Source organism: Triplophysa dalaica, chromosome 23, assembly GCF_015846415.1.
Source record: "Triplophysa dalaica isolate WHDGS20190420 chromosome 23, ASM1584641v1, whole genome shotgun sequence".
Classification (NCBI taxonomy): Eukaryota; Metazoa; Chordata; class Actinopteri; order Cypriniformes; family Nemacheilidae; genus Triplophysa; species Triplophysa dalaica.
The window spans coordinates 9,714,330-9,731,919 of record NC_079564.1 but is presented as its reverse complement, the minus strand read 5'-3'; the positions used below and the strand labels follow the sequence as shown (position 1 = coordinate 9,731,919).

Genomic DNA, 17,590 nt, shown 5'->3' with positions numbered 1-17,590 from the left:
GAAAATTCAGTCCTGAAAGTCATAGGGTTAACTAAATCTATTTGACACATGCATATAAATTATCAAAGCTCCATATTGTTTGCAAATTTTCATGCAAAGAAATAAAAAACAAATGTTCACCCACTCAGGAAATAAAAATGAATGTTAACCGCATGACGTTAAGAGTGATCAGTAGTCTGTTGAACACTTATACAGTTTCACATTGTTTTAAATTCTTCCTCGCCACCTTTATTTACTGCTCCTATAAAGGAAGTTACGAAATTGAGCTGGGCTTTCGTTTCGTAACCGTCAGGTCAGTCTACAAATGAATATTTACAATAAAACTAAGGCGTGTATCACCGCATTAAGTCATAAGAAGGAATACGAGCTTTTACGAAAGCCAGTTTTTTTTTCCATAAAAGTACGAAATAACACCACTTGAATGTATCGCAATTTTAAGTGGTAAATATTTTTACAGAAAACAGTAAAAAAAGCTTGGGAAGGATGTCACGATTTACTCAAAAGTCTTATTTAATCTCAAAAGTTTTGAGAAGTATTGAAATCCGTACTATTGGAAGGTATATGAAGTAAGAAACTACAGTAAGAAACTGGCAAACCTGCTGCAAAAACATCAGTTTTACAGTGTACGTAACGTACAGCTTACAGTGAGTTTCTCATAAACCACTAGCTTTGAAGCAAGGTTAACGCACACGGAATAGGCAAAACTACCACCGAGAAATACAAGAGAAACCGCAGAAGATAATGTTTATTTGGGAAAATGTCTTTTGACAACACTTTAACTGCAACCGCACTTACAAAGGATACTTGCACAGACGGAGAGAACAGCGAGGTGAGTGACGTTAACAGAATGCGCTCTATTTGCAAGAGATAAATGGGTTCGCAATGCTACAAACTTATGGAATATTAAATATATTCTGTTTACTATTTTTATATATTATTTCTTTGTCGATCTAGGAATATTATTCCATTAATCCATTAGGTTTATGTAAGCATGTCTTATATATATATATATATATATATATATAGAAATCAGAAATGACCGGGTAAGGTGCAGACGCAAGAGATCTGATTTCAGCCGATTTTAATATGGATACATTCAATCAATCCATATTAATATTTTCAAAACAAATATAATTTCTATTATCGAATAAGTCTAACAAATTTGCAGCTTTTTATTATTTTTGAATATTATCTCTCTTAAATACTAAATAGGGTGATTTAAAGATATAATATATATATATACGTATGAGAATACAATTTTAGCAAACACAATTATGTTATTAATATTCATTTAAAAAAAGTTTGACTTCATTTTTCAGTTTCCATATTTAAGTTTATTTAACACATTTTACTACCACAATTATTGCACTTTTTCCAGGAATGAAAGAAAAATATGTTCTGAAATATGGTCTGTGTACTCTGGAAATGAGTTGCAAAATTTACACAATATAGGAACCTTCGAGAAGGAGAAATATCACATACACGTTTTAAACGAATTTCTTTTGTTTTTCGGGAGAAACTGGAAACTTTAAATTGGATGTTTTCATATTTAAGCATTCTTTTGTCAGAGAAAATATCTAAATTCTTTTATACATTCTTGACATGGTTAAGAGTTCGTCAAATTTAAGCTTTAGAACATTTCTCACTTTTAAACTCAGTTGGCCCAAGAAAAATGCGATAAAAAGACGTTTCCAGTCGACATGACACCGATTTGGGAAGTGTCCGTGTTGCCTGCGCTGTTTTCACACCTCCCTTTACTGCAGACGCCTACTCTCGGCTTCTTTTCAGGCGAGGCAATCAATCATTTTAAATATTATATACAAATATATTTTATATGCAAAGAAATCGGATTTATGGTGACAGCCTGAGCAAAAACAAGACAAATGAGTGACGGAATGAACACAGGTGAACCTAATGACTAATCAACAGAACGTGTAAAACTAGATAAAACAAGACAGGGCAAACAGAACCAATAATGAGTCTAACTGCTCCTGAATCACTCATTTGAGAACATAGGAGCAAGGAATACTGCATGTTGAACCTTGTTCATCGAGCTCTTCTTACCAGCTGCTTAACTTTCTTCGCTTTAGTGGGGTTCAAGGAGTAGGCAGAGGTGTATAAACTGTGCACCAAATCTGTGTGAGACCACAAAACTAACAGCTCAACATGCGGGCGCTGGTAACGCTGCTGACACTACTGCTGCTACAATATGATCCAACATGTGGAGCGACTGACCCGTAAGAACATTTATCATTATCCTTTTCATTTAAGCAGATATGCAGAATACTACACCGTCAAAAAAGGCACAAAAGCTATCACTGGGGCAGTACCATTTGAAAAAGTACAACGTCGCACATAAAGGGTCCATGTAGTATCAACGTCAAGATACAAAGTGTGTACATATTTGTATCTAAATGATAAAGGATAGATGTTTTTTTTAAAGGGCACCATCCCGGTGACCGGTTTTCTATATATTTTTTGGGCACCGTAAAGTTTGAGGATTATTTGTCAGCTTTCATCAGGTGCTGAGGTTAAGTCATGAATGACATTCAAATAACATGTGTATACATAAATATCTTTTGAATTGGTCAGACTGCTAATTGATAATAAATACATGACTATATGAAATGCATAAAATTAATGTTTCGTTTTATTTGTTTAGCCTTTTAATTCACTCATTCATTTAGTTGAAATGCACCAACCAGTTAACATATGCAACGTATTCGTTTTAAGCCTTATTTCATTTCTACAGAGAGCTGCTGTGTAATGCAAGCACAAATTTGTGCATAATACATTTCCTCAATCGAGCACATGTGCACAATCATAAGTTACTGTATGCTATAAAAAGTGTTTTCTTTGTTTTCTTTCAGCACATACCTGGTGGCAGTCACTTCTCAGGTGTCAGTGGCACAACAGAGACTCTGTGTGCACATATCCATGAGCCCAGTACAAGCCTTTCTTTGGTGGTAACCTTGACATCAAATAATGTAGATGTGACCATTCTTAAAGAGGGCTCTATTAGAAAGAGATTTTACAAGTGTGTGCCTTTCCAGGTCAGTATACTTCACATTACAGTAATTTTGTTATATTGTGGTCATTCTCTTTATTTGTATTTCATATGTTTTAAGTATTTTTCAAAAGCATGCAAGAAAATAAAGTAAATGAAGTAAATATTCAAATAGTCCTATAGTGGTATCTTTAATAGCCTGGTTGGACCATTTAGCAAAGTGAATCTCTAGGCGCAAGATTTAGAAACAAACGTGTCTTTAAAGCTCTTCTTGTGCCTTACTTTTGATCTTTTAGGTCCCTGTGGTGCTTGTAGACACTGTGGCAACTGTCTATGTTAAAATTGAAGGCGCTGAATCACCACTAGACAAAAAAACTCAGATTCTCATAAAGCCTCCAATGAAGCTCATTTTGATCCAAACAGACAAGCCAATCTACAAACCAGGAGAAATCGGTAATGTAGTATTATTAGAAGTTATTCAATTGCAATGCCAGTTCCATATCAATAAATGGGATTTTTAACTGCATACTCTTTGTTCATATTATCAAGTTTACTCTCAATTTATGGCTTATGTGCTACTGTGTTGTTTACAATTGTCTTCCCCAGTAAAATTTCGCATCGTATCTTTGGATTCCAATTTCCTGATTCGCAATCAGAAGGTAAAATTAGTTGTATATCTATAACCTTTTTTGTCTACAGCATAGTCAGTAATTTTCTGTAATGGCCAACAGCAAGAAATTATTTTCTGATGAATTAAGTAATGTTAACGTGCGGTCGGAGTTTGAATGGCTTTTATGCCAGAGTTTCAAACATTGTCACTCTCATACCAGGGATCAAACTAAATATTTTTCTGTTCTTTTGCGTTTCAGTTTCAAACAGTAGAACTCCGGGTACAGTATAAAATCCTTTAAGCACAAGTTTATGTTCCCTTTCTGTCAATCTCCCTGTTATGTTGAGATGACAATATGGGATTTGAACTTGCCCACTCGCAGTGGACGTTCACTCCATCTGAGGTGTAGCCTCCCATGGCGCCTCAATGGCAGACATCGCAGAGATCTATGCCAAACAATTTAGCAAGATTCTACAAGCTACCCGTGGAGCTGGTGTCAGCCTGTATCTTCCATGACACTAGCAGGTTAGATTTGTGTCTGGTTTTTGTGTCACAGCAGCAACCTGGTGGCATCTGTCAGGATCTTCTACTGAAAGGCTGAATGAATGGTCAAGCCTTCTTTTTATACCCATATGTACGAGGCGAAGACTGGCATGTGGATTCCATTCGCCCAATTCATTGGCCTTATGAAATTATGATTAGAGTGATGGGTTCTCTAGTTCAAAGCTCCATACTGTCATCTCATTCCCTCCATCATTGAACAACTTATGTTTAAGTTACGAATGTAACTCCATTTGTTTCTTATTATTTTTATATATATATATATATATATATATATATATATATATATTATTTCCAGCTGTGCTTGGTTTCATTACACTGGGTTTCTTCATTATGTGCCACTTTTAGGATCCTAACTCGAATCGCATTGGTCAGTGGTTGAATCGGCCCACCATGGATGGCATTTTGGATCTGTACCACCGCATGACACCTCAGGCTGCTGAGGGCAACTACATCATCACTGCTTGGGATGAGAATAACCAAGAAACAAAACACTCCTTTGAAATTAAAGGATATGGTTAGAACTAGAAATCAGCTTAAAAACAGGACAAATTATGAAACTTTCAAACTCATCTCCTTGTTTCTTGTAGTTCTGCCTAAATTTGAAGTCAATGTGAATCTTCCAACCGTTATAACTCCCACAAACAAAGAGTTCATACTAAACATTTGTGCTCGGTAAGCATTTCTGTAGAGAACTTTGCTTTATGAGACCAATGGTATTGTATTTTACATCTCATTTATCTGCAATCTTTTTTTTTGTGTAGATACACCTATGGGAAGGGCGTGCAGGGGTCTGTGGCTGCTGAAGTGTGTGGAACAAACTATATCTATAACTGGTATCGCCAAAGTGCACCTAAAACATGCAGAAACTACGTCGTAAAGGTTTGCTACACCCTATAAAATACTTTAATTATAATTAATTTTCCTGATTCAATAAGGTCTGCTTTATGCAGCCACAGTTAGACCCAATAAATATCATTGTTCAATAAACTGCAGAGAAAAGCTTCTCGTAACCTGTCTCAATTATTGTAGTCACTTCATGTCAACGATTTTTGTTCAGACCGACAAGACTGGCTGTGCCTCTCAGGTAATAAATTTGTCTGAATACGGCATGAGTCCAGGAGGATATTTTCACATCAATTACAAAGTAGAAGAGGATGGAACGGGTAAGAGTTTCAAACAAAACTGCTCTTCTCCATTAAAGTTGTCCTAAAAGGACTAATGAAACATGTTCTTCTGGTTTTCCAGGGATTGCTGTGGAGGGTTCAGCCGGTGTTTCTTATAGCAGTGATGTCATCACAGTTTCCTTTGTTGATGCAGCAGATGTATACAAACCTGGGATTGCCTATGAGGGAAAGGTTGGATGATCAAGTTTTTTTTTTCGAAGCCAGTTTATAATAAAAGATGCAGTCAAGTACCCGCATCACAAGATGGTACCAAAACTGTCACTTTAAATTCCATGTTTTTCTTCACATGCTTTTGACAGGTTATGGTCAGTGATGTTTACAACAAACCCCTGAACGGTCAAAGAGTTCATCTCATTGTAAACTACGATTTTAAAAGTGTGAATATGACTCTTACAACAGACAGCAACGGCACAGCTTACTTCTCTTTAGACACCGCAGTTTGGTCAAGTCAACCTGCTTATTTACAGGTTGGTGCTGTTTTTCAACATTATATAACTTTGACGTGCAGTAGCAGGATGTTTGTCATTTATTTAATGTATTCATCCATTTACATTAGGCTCGCCACATTGAGGATAAACTCCAGAATGGTTTCTGGCCAACAGAAAGATCTTATAATGGAGGCAATCTTTCGTTAAGGCCGTTCTACTCTAAAAGCAAAAGTTTTCTAAAGATAATTTCGACTTTAAACCCATTGAGTTGTGCGATTGATGCAAATGTGGAGTCCAGTTACATCATTCAGGGCAGTGCACTGAAAAAGGGACAGAAAATACTGGATGTTTTCTACATGGTATGTATAACTCTAAATGCATGTACAGTAGAACACTAAATCTAAACAATGTTTGGTTGCATTTCATAAACTTTCACACAATATTTTTCCACCTTGTGTGTCACAGGTCTTTTCGAAAGGCAGTATGGTTCAAAATGGACTTGTCTCTGTCAACGTGCAGTTGGGAATGGGTAGGAAATGGTTATTGCAGAAAAAGCACAGTAATTATTGTACTGTTGAATGTTCGAAGAACCTCCTTTGCTTTCGTTGACCGGTTTCTTCACTTTATTTCAGAAAACAAAGGCAAATTGTCATTCACATTAAAAAAGACCACAGCCCTGTCTCCATTCGCCCAGGTGGCGGTGTACACAGTTCTTCCTAACGGAGAAACTGTAGCAGACAGTTGGAACTTCCCCATCGAACAATGCTTGCCAAACAAGGTCAATAAATACCAGATGAAATGCATTTAAAATGCCAATCTTTAATATTATTTATTCAATAATGCTTCGTGTATGATTAACGTGTATCTGTGCTCCAGGTTTCCTTAACTTTCTCATCTTCCACGGCTCTGCCTAAAGACACAACGACTCTAAACCTGAAAGCCCAGCCTGGCTCCCTTTGCTCCGTCAGGTCCATTGATCAGAGCGTACTGGTTTTAAAACCAGAGGCTCAACTCAACGCTGCCTTTGTAAGACATATTCAACCGATGAATATTTTAAGTTTTTGATTCTGCAATGTCAATTCATCCTGTAAATTAACTTGAAATCTGTAGGTTTTTGGAATGTTACCAGTCCAAATGCTGGGGGATTACCCCTACCAAGTCTGGGAAAATGAAGATCCCTGTATACCTAGAGACTGGCATCCAGTAGACCCCCCAATACTGATAAGGGATCCAATTGGTCCCCTATTGCTGGCGAGAGAAAGACGCTCACGCTTGTATTACCCTTATTACAATAGAAACGATGCACACAGTACCTTTAAAGTAAGATATCATATTCTCCACTTTCAGTGGTTGGTTTTTGTTAATCATTCACTATCCATTTAAAAATGAGACCTGATGCTTGCTTCTAGGCAATTGGAGTCAAAATTGCTACCAACTCTGATGTGAAGGAACCTGTTAACTGTTATGGAACTATTGTTATGAGGCCAGATATGGGTGAGTAATTTCATCTTCGTTTCGAAATTCTGTAGTTCTCTTTCTGCCACTTTATCTGCTCAAATAGTTGCAGAAGCTGCTGTTCAACCCGCTGCAAGAGAAGAAATTATGGCTGTTGGTCCACCTGTGGAAAAATCTGTTCAAAATTCAATCCGCAAGTTATTTCCAGAAACTTGGATATGGGATCTTGTGCCTGTGGGGTGTGTAGTTTATGCTAAACTTATGATGCCTCCCTTCATTTCTAACACACAAATCGATTATACTAGCATGGATATGTTTATTCATTAGGAGGTCTGGATCATTGACTCTTACAAAGACCGTTCCTGACACCATCACTAAATGGGCCACCGACGCTTTCTGCACGTCTTCTGTTGGTTTTGGCGTGGCACCCAGCACTGCTCTCACTGCCTTCCAGCCGTTCTTTGTCAGCCTCACGCTCCCCTACTCTGTTATACGTGGAGAGGAGCTCTCACTCAAAGCCACTGTATTCAACTACCTCCCCAAATGTATTATGGTGAGTCACCTGAATAATTCTTATATGCACAGGACTAACATTTAATGTTTTATACACAAACAATTATGTAAAAAAATAATTTTCTGTCAGGTGGAGTGACAGAATTATACCATGAAGTTTTTCCTACAAAATTAGACTATGGATGTGTCAAAGTTTTTCTGCCAGATTTGCTGTCTTCTGAAATTTTTCATTTTGATAAAATATAAAAATAAAAACGTTGTTAAATCTTCTGGCCGCCAGAAGTAAAATGGCTTTTTTCCATGTAAAATCTAGTTTCCCCATTTCTTCTAAATTTGTCGTCCCTTCTGTTACTATGCATTTTCTTTTCTTACAGATGTTTTTGACCATTTCAAAAATATATAAAATGTTAAAGGAATTTATTCTTTTACAGATTATGTTAAAAATAACTGTCTTTGTGTGTTATAACGTACAGGTGAAGGTCACGTTGGAAAATTCAGAAAAGTTCTCAGCTCTGCCTTGTAATGGCTGCAATTACACTCAATGTCTTGTAATGAAGAGAGCAAAACCTTTGAGTGGACGGTTACAGCAACGGTTCTGGGTAAGTGTGTATATATATGAGCACAACCAATAAAACATCTTTTTTTTTATGACAAGATGGCAGCATTTATAGAAAATATGTACTGGCAATGCCCCACCAGGCATTTGATGGCTACACTGGTATGCATTTTGAACGTTGCATGAAATGCCAATGATTGAATCATTAGTTCACTCCTGAAATTCCTACTATGGAAACTTATTTCATAAAAAATGTAAAACATATGATTCAATTATTGGTATACCTTTTATTTTAAAGGAGTAGTTCACTTCAGAATTCGCCCCATTGACTTTCCGTAGTAATTTTTATTCCTACTATCGAAAGTCAATTGGGCCGTATTTTGAGGTGAACTACTAACATGTAGAGTAAAATAAATATCCATGCAAGGACGGTGTTTACTTGTGACTCAATTTGTATATTATAGGAGAGGTGAAGGTGACTGTGAAAGCTGAGACCATGAGGACTCAAGAACGATGTGGGAATGAGGTTGTGACTGTGCCAGAAGGACGCCGTATTGACACTGTGGTGCAGTCGTTTCTGGTCGAGGTGAGCCTTTCTAAAACGGAAGTTATAGCCTTAGAATTCAGCATCCTGGATTAGTTAATAAAGCTGTTCTTTGCAATAAGTCCCTTTTTTAAAAAAAACATCAACAGGGCAAAGCAATTGTTGCCTATAGTGTAGGCTACTACACAGAATTTTCAAGGAAATATTGCTGGTTAAGAAAAGTCTTTCTGCAAAATAAATGTTTTATTGATAACTAAAAGGATATAAAGAATTACATTTCGTCAAAACAATAACTGAAGTTTTTTATTTGTCAGGCTGAGGAGTTAAGCAGATTATCACTCAGAATGAACTCATCTGTTTAACAGGTTAGTAAAATTGTTCGTCCTCTTAAATAATGTTCCTTGTTCAAAACAATTTAAGCACTATGGGCATGTGACATACCATCAGTTAACACAAAAAATAAATCCTTGATACCCAGGTTTGACTAGAAAAAAGGACCCACCTCCAAAGGGATAATTTGGACAAAGTACAAATATTAATCACATAATCATATTAATGAAGTTAAATACAAACTGCATAGTTTAAACCCTCTGTAATTGTTGTATTTTGTGTAAGTGACACATGCTGTTTTGAAAATTGAAATATTCCTTTATACAGAATCTGAAAGTCAACGATCATCCTCACCGTATTGATAATAAAGCACCATATAGATTATAAAGCAACAGAGACGTATCATTGACTTAAATTATATTTCTGTTAGGTAACCAAGTGAACACAACTGTCTCTCTTAAACTCCCTGAAGTTATTGTCAAGGATTCTGAAAAAAGCTTTGTCACTGTACTGGGTGAGTTAAATTTTTATACACACACTATTAATATCCACCTCATGCTATTTATTGTATGGACCTCAGGACATGTGTAGACATGAACTGCTCCTGACTACTGTTTGTGTCACAGGTGATCTGATCAGTCATGCTTTAAAAAAACAGTGCTGATCTGTTGCGTATGCCTTACGGCTGTGGTGAGCAGAACATGCTGAACTTTGCACCCAATATTTACATCCTTCAGTACTTGGAGAGCAGTGGACTGCTCACACCTGATATTTTGGCACGAGCTAAAACTTATCTGGAGACTGGTGAGAACTAAGACTTGTTCTGGGTTTAGACTATGCCTCATACAGTCGCCACATTTCGGCAGACAGAAAAGGAGTCAAAATCATTTCAGTGAACTTTAGTCCTATAGCGGGGTTCCTCAAATCTTACCCTGGAGGGCCGGAGCACTGCAGAGTTTAGCTCCAACCCTGATCAAACTTGCATACCTGTGATACTGAACACCTTAATCAGCATGCTCAGGTGTGTTTGATCAGGGCTGGAGTTAAACTTTGCAGTGCTCCGGCCCTCCAGGGTAAGATTTGAGGAACCCTGGTCTATACCATAATTGAGCATAAAATGATTACAGTAAATCAAACTTCCATCTAGCAAAATGGAACTTCCTGGAAGACTTAATGTTCTAATATTTGATAGCAAGTCTACAAATGATACAAATCTTTTATTTCAATCAAAAATCTAAAACCTTTCCGATTCTGAATATTGCTTACTCATAAATGCAGCACTGTGTTTAAATGAGGCAAAAACTGAGCAATTCAAGTTACTGTTTTTTTTTTTTTAACAGGCTACCAAACACAGCTGAATTACAAACATTCTGATGGATCTTACAGCGCCTTTGGGAACAGTGATCCTTCTGGGCACACCTGGTCTGTTTAGAAACAATGAAGCTACTTCTATATTTATACTTTGACTATGTTGCACAAAAAAAGTATAGTTTTGGAAAACTTTTTTTTTACTCTTCATGTTAACTGCATATGTGATGAAGATTTTCGAAGGGGCAAAGAAACATGTGTTTGTAGATGAAACCAACATCGATCAGGCAAAGAATTGGTTGGGTCAGCTCCAGCAGGGGAATGGGTGCTTTAAAACAGTGGGCATCCTTTACCACAATGAAATGAAGGTAAGAATGGAAACCTTTAAGCAAACTTAAAATTAAAAGGATTGCTTTTGACAGCTCAGATGAACTAAACATTCAGATCTCCAGGGTTGTTGGGCTGTTGTTGTTGGATAACATTGTACATCACTAATGTGTCTGCTGTAATGTCTCTCTGCCTTGTTTCTTCATTCACAGGGTGGTGTCAGTGATGATGTCACTCTCACCGCATACATCGTTGCAGCTTTTCTGGAACTGGGCATGAAAACAACCGTAAGTGATTTATGGAGTCTTAACAAACTTGAAGGCCTGTGGCACACCAAACGTATGTGTTATACCAGAGCTTTTCACCCATTTTGACAAGCTTTCTCTATTCATATTGCTTGCATTGATAGCAGGGTTGCGGTGTGTAGCTGCAAATAGAGATATTAGACAGTAGGGTTGAATCTCTAAAGATGTTTGAACAGGATACTACTGTCTATACAGTCCTCTAAATTTGACTAAATCCAGATGATTTAAACTGAACCCAAACCCTGAGTAGGCTGTCGCTAAATTGTGTAAAGTACACTTCAGAAAACATGAACACTTTGGTTTTTGAATGTTCATGACTGGCTTCAATAGTTGGCTTAGCTATACACAATGTTTGTGTGTGTGTAGTGTGACATGAGCCTGACTTCATAAAGAAAATGAATCTAACAGAGATTTGACTTTCATGCGCTTTAAGGATCCCATGGTGAAGCAAGGCCTTGTTTGTCTGAAAGAAGCTTCCAGCAACCTTGACAACACGTACTTCACTGCCCTGGTCGCCTACACATTCACTCCTGGCTGGAGACCAAGAGATGAGACAGAAACTCGTCTCCAACTTGGACAATCGAGTCAAGAGAGATGGTGCCATTCCGCTCAAAACATTTTTAAATGATTTTCTATTCAAATTAAGAAATCAAACCAAAAGTCCAGTCTCATGGGCTCTTCTCATTGTCTTTTCAGGTGTTGGCCGATATTGGACTCAAACAAATGGGAAACTGACAGGCTCTTTAGATGTAGAGATGACTTCATACGTGTTGTTGGCGCTTCTCTCTGGGCCAACACTGCCATCATTTAAACTGGACTATTCTGCTACCATAGTGCACTGGCTGGCCAAGAGGCAAAATGCCTTTGGAGGTTTCTCCTCTTCTCAGGTACTGTACTTTCAAGGCACTTTATTCATTCATAGTTCATCTACAATGGGTTCTCCGTCAAAGGGTATAAACCTAGTGTTTCAATATGTAGGCCTATGCTGTTTTGACAAAACGTGTCATTTGCTTCCTTGCCCTCTATGAACAGGACACTGTGGTGGCCCTCCAGGCACTTGCTAAATACAGTGCTGCCACCTACAGTCCAACAGGATCCGTTGTTGTCAATGTGACCTCCCCTCAAGCCAGAAATACAACTTCATTGTCAACCAGAGTAACCGATTGCTTTACCAGGAGAGACCGCTGCTGCCACCTACAGGAAGCTTCACAGTCGCTACACGAGGCCAGGGCTGTGTGTTTGTGCAGGTCAGGAAGATGCCAAAAATGCTTTTCAAAAATGAAAATTTACTAACCATCCTGCCATGTCTAATGTAAATTATGTAATTGTTTCGGCTGAATTAAAACAAATTATTTTTTTGAAATGTCAACATGTTACTCCATTGGGTTTATAAAAGACTTCAGAACAGAAATGAATTCACATCGCCTTATAAATCATAATGGAAAGTCAACATCTAGGACACGCATGAACTATTGAGTTCTTGTGACAAGATGTCCTATAATATTTTGTCAAGATCCTTTTTTGTGAACCGTTCATTTACCAGCTACTGAAATGATGTTAAATGTGGCCTTGCGCATCACCTTATTGTTTCCTTTTCTCAGTTTTCCATGCACTACAATGTCCTGCCCTCTAACTCCTTGGCCTTCACCATCAAAACTGATGCAACTTCAACTTGTCAAAGGAAACAGTACTATACTGTTACGTTAACGTTTACACTCATGTGAGCAGCAGCTTTACTTCATTCACGGATCAGCCCTCATAAGTTTAAAACATGTTTTTTTTTATGTCTAATAATGACGCTAATTAATAACAATTTTGCTACAAATATATGTATATTGTAAAAGCACTAAATGAGTGCCTTGAAATTCAATTAATCACTGTACGGTTTACAAGGACATGTACAATATTTTCAAGGTTTAAAAAGTATATTAGACCATAAAAGACCTTCGAAGCCCTCATTACAGGAACAGACTCTTCTATCAACGGTTCCTTTTGTTTGCCTGTTTATCAGGCCACATACAGAACACTGAACTATATTTGTGATTGTTGGTGATATTGTTATAGATATAATGGTCCACGAGGAGAGACAAACATGGTGATCATTAATGTGAAATTGTTGTCTGGATTCCTTGTCTCTACAAACTGTGAGTGACACTTTCAGGCCTTCAGTCTTGTTTTCTTATCTCAAGCTCGGCAGCGTTTTATTGTTTTCATTGGTCTCTGTCTATAGCTTCAGCAGGATTCAAGAATCAAACTTGTGGAGCAGAATGAAGGGCATGTCATGTTGTATTTAGATGGGGTAAGTCTAAATGTAAATAGAGGAATTTTAAAATGGATTTTGTCATTTGAATATAATTGATATGAACATCAGGTGTCTTTCTCTTAAGATGAAAAAGGATGAGGAGAAATCCTTTACCTTGATGCTTTTGCAGAACGTAGTGGTGAAGAACCTGAAACCAGCTGTGGTGACTGTCTACGATTACTACAAGACTAGTATGTTTTTTGGGTTTTTTTACATGTCATTTTTATTTTTGATATTGAAGTGTAAAGCAATGCTTGAAGGGTGGTAAATTTAGCCTGTAAATATTTTGAGCTGGGCAATAAACATGTTTTAAACTAATTGTTCTTGCCAGATAAAATTTATTTGATGTAAATTTTAAATGGGTTTAATTCCTCAAAAGATGCCAAGTATACTGTATGGAATCTGCATCAAATTTGACAGCGTATGCATTTTCTTATAATATAATTGAAGTTGATTATGCAATTTCCATTATTTACAGTAAAGTCCTGTTTTTGTAAATCCCTGACACAAATATGTAGATGTCATATACTTTTGGTAAACTGCAGGTTTAAAGCATTTTTTCTTTTTTAGGTGACGGTGGTGAGAAGCAGTACACCTCCCCATGTTAAGTAATGTGTCGGTAGTAATTGTTGACAATTTGAAACGTGTATTTACATAAGTTCCATTTGTCATTTTTGAGAATTGTGAACTTAAAATTGAACGCTTAATTGTTGTAGACTTTGAAAGTCATGTGACCTATACATTCTTATTAATTTAAAGTGCTGTCACTGGACAATCCAGAGGTGATATTCAATGGTGTGACTTCATTTCATCAGACCTTCAAGATCAAGGATGGAATTAATACTGCCGCATGATTTGTTCTTATATCTTCTGAATTTCTTAAAATCAGAATATACTGATGACATGCTACTGTGTATATGAACTGTAAATGATAATCAAAACCCAGCTTTATGACCTCAAATGATTCAGAAGATTGCAATGATGCTATTAAATCATTTCTGCTTCTAAATCATGTGTCCTGTAGTTTAATTTATTACAACACATACATTGGCGCTACTTTAGTACATCAGCCTGGAATGTAATACTCTTTTGAATTACAGGATTTATTTCAAAAGTAGAAAATTCAGTCCTGAAAGTCATAGGGTTAACTAAATCTATTTGACACATGCATATATATTATCAAAGCTCCATATTGTTTGCAAATTTCATGCAAAGAAATAAAAAACAAATGTTCACCCACTCAGGAAATAAAAATGAATGTTAACCGCATGACGTTAAGAGTGATCAGTAGTCTGTTGAACACTTGTACAGTTTCACATCGTTTTAAATTCTTCCTCGCCACCTTTATTTACTGCTCCTATAAAGGAAGTTACGAAATTGAGCTGGGCTTTCGTTTCGTAACCGTCAGGTCAGTCTACAAATGAATATTTACAATAAAACTAAGGCGTGTATCACCGCATTAAGTCATAAGAAGGAATACAAGCTTTTACGAAAGCCAGTTTTTTTTTCATAAAAGTACGAAATAACACCACTTGAATGTATCGCAATTTTAAGTGGTAAATATTTTTACAGAAAATAGTAAAAAAAGCTTGGGAAGGATGTCACTATTTACTCAAAAGTCTTACTTAATCTCAAAAGTTTTGAGAAGTATTGAAATCCGTACTATTGGAAGGTATATGAAGTAAGAAACTACAGTAAGAAACTGGCAAACCTGCTGCAAAAACATCAGTTTTACAGTGTACGTACAGCTTACAGTGAGTTTCTCATAAACCACTAGCTTTGAAGCAAGGTTAACGCACACGGAATAGGCAAAAACTACCTCCGAGAAATACAAGAGAAACCGCAGAAGATAATGTTTATTTGGGAAAATGTCTTTTGACAACACTTTAACTGCAACCGCACTTACAAAGGATACTTGCACAGACGGAGAGAACAGCGAGGTGAGTGACGTTAACAGAATGCGCTCTATTTGCAAGAGATAAAGGGGTTCGCAATGCTACAAACTTATGGAATATTAAATATATTCTGTTTACTATTTTTATATATTATTTCTTTGTCGATCTAGGAATATTATTCCATTAATCCATTAGGTTTATGTAAGCATGTCTTATATATATATATATATATATATATATATATATAGAAATCAGAAATGACCGGGTAAGGTGCAGACGCAAGAGATCTGATTTCAGCCGATTTTAATATGGATACATTCAATCAATCCATATTAATATTTCAAAACAAATATAATTTCTATTATCGAATAAGTCTAACAAATTTGCAGCTTTTTATTATTTTTGAATATTATCTCTCTTAAATACTAAATAGGGTGATTTAAAGATATAATATATACATATATATATATATACGTATGAGAATACAATTTTAGCAAACAAAAATATGTTATTAATATTCATTTAAAAAAAGTTTGACTTCATTTTCAGTTTCCATATTTAAGTTTATTAACACATTTTACTACCACAATTATTGCACTTTTTCCAGGAATGAAAGAAAAATATGTTCTGAAATATGGTCTGTGTACTTTGGAAATGAGTTGCAAAATTTACACAATATAGGAACCTTCGAGAAGGAGAAATATCACATACACGTTTTAAACGAATTTCTTTTGTTTTTCGGAGAAACTGGAAACTTTAAATTGGATGTTTTCATATTTAAGCATTCGTTTGTCAGAGAAAATATCTAAATTCTTTTATACATTCTTGACATGGTTAAGAGTTCGTCAAATTTAAGCTTTAGAACATTTCTCACTTTTAAACTCAGTTGGCCCAAGAAAAATGCGATAAAAAGACGTTTCCAGTCGACATGACACCGCGATTTGGGAAGTGTCCGTGTTGCCTGCGCTGTTTTCACATCTCCCTTTACTGCAGACGCCTACTCTTGGCTTGTCTTCAGGCGAGGCAAGGTCCATTCAATCATTATTAAAATATTATATACAAATATATGTTATATGCAAAGAAATCGGATTTATGGTGAGAGCCTGAAGCAATAACAAGACAAATGAGTGACGGAATGAACACAGGTGAACCTAATGACTAATCAACAGAACGTGTAAAACTAGATAAAACAAGACAGGGCAAACAGAACCAATAATGAGTCTAACTGCTCCTGAATCACTCATTTGAGAACATAGGAGCAAGGAATACTGCATGTTGAACCTTGTTCATCGAGCTCTTCTTACCAGCTGCTTAACTTTCTTCGCTTTAGTGGGGTTCAAGGAGTAGGCAGAGGTGTATAAACTGTGCACCAAATCTGTGTGAGACCACAAAACTAACAGCTCAACATGCGGGCGCTGGTAACGCTGCTGACACTACTGCTGCTACAATATGATCCAACATGTGGAGCGACTGACCCGTAAGAACATTTATCATTATCCTTTTCATTTAAGCAGATATGCAGAATACTACACCGTCAAAAAAGTCACAAAAGCTATCACTGGGGCAGTACCATTTGAAAAAGTACAACGTCGCACATAAAGGGTCCATGTAGTATCAACGTCAAGATACAAAGTGTGTACAATTTGTATCTAAATGATAAAGGATAGATGTTTTTTTTAAAGGGCACCATCCCGGTGACCGGGTTTTCTATATTTTTTTTGGGCACCGTAAAGTTTGAGGATTATTTGTCAGCTTTCATCAGGTGCTGAGGTTAAGTCATGAATGACATTCAAATAACATGTGTATACATAAATATCTTTTGAATTGGTCAGACTGCTAATTGATAATAAATACATGACTATATGAAATGCATAAAATTAATGTTTCGTTTTATTTGTTAGCCTTTTAATTCACTCATTCATTTAGTTGAAATGCACCAACCAGTTAACATATGCAACGTATTCGTTTTAAGCCTTATTTCATTTCTACAGAGAGCTGCTGTGTAATGCAAGCACAAATTTGTGCATAATACATTTCCTCAATCGAGCACATGTGCACAATCATAAGTTACTGTATGCTATAAAAAGTGTTTCTTTGTTTTCTTTCAGCACATACCTGGTGGCAGTCACTTCTCAGGCAGTCAGTGGCACAACAGAGACTCTGTGTGCACATATCCATGAGCCCAGTACAAGCCTTTCTTTGGTGGTAACCTTGACATCAAATAATGTAGATGTGACCATTCTTAAAGAGAGGCTCTATTAG

General features: G+C 36.5%; 1 pseudogene; it reads left to right on the top strand.

Moving 5' to 3' along the window:
• Positions 1 to 2,166: 2,166 nt before the first annotated feature.
• Positions 2,167 to 14,354, top strand: LOC130412857 (alpha-2-macroglobulin-like protein 1; annotated as a pseudogene).
• Positions 14,355 to 17,590: the final 3,236 nt, after the last annotated feature.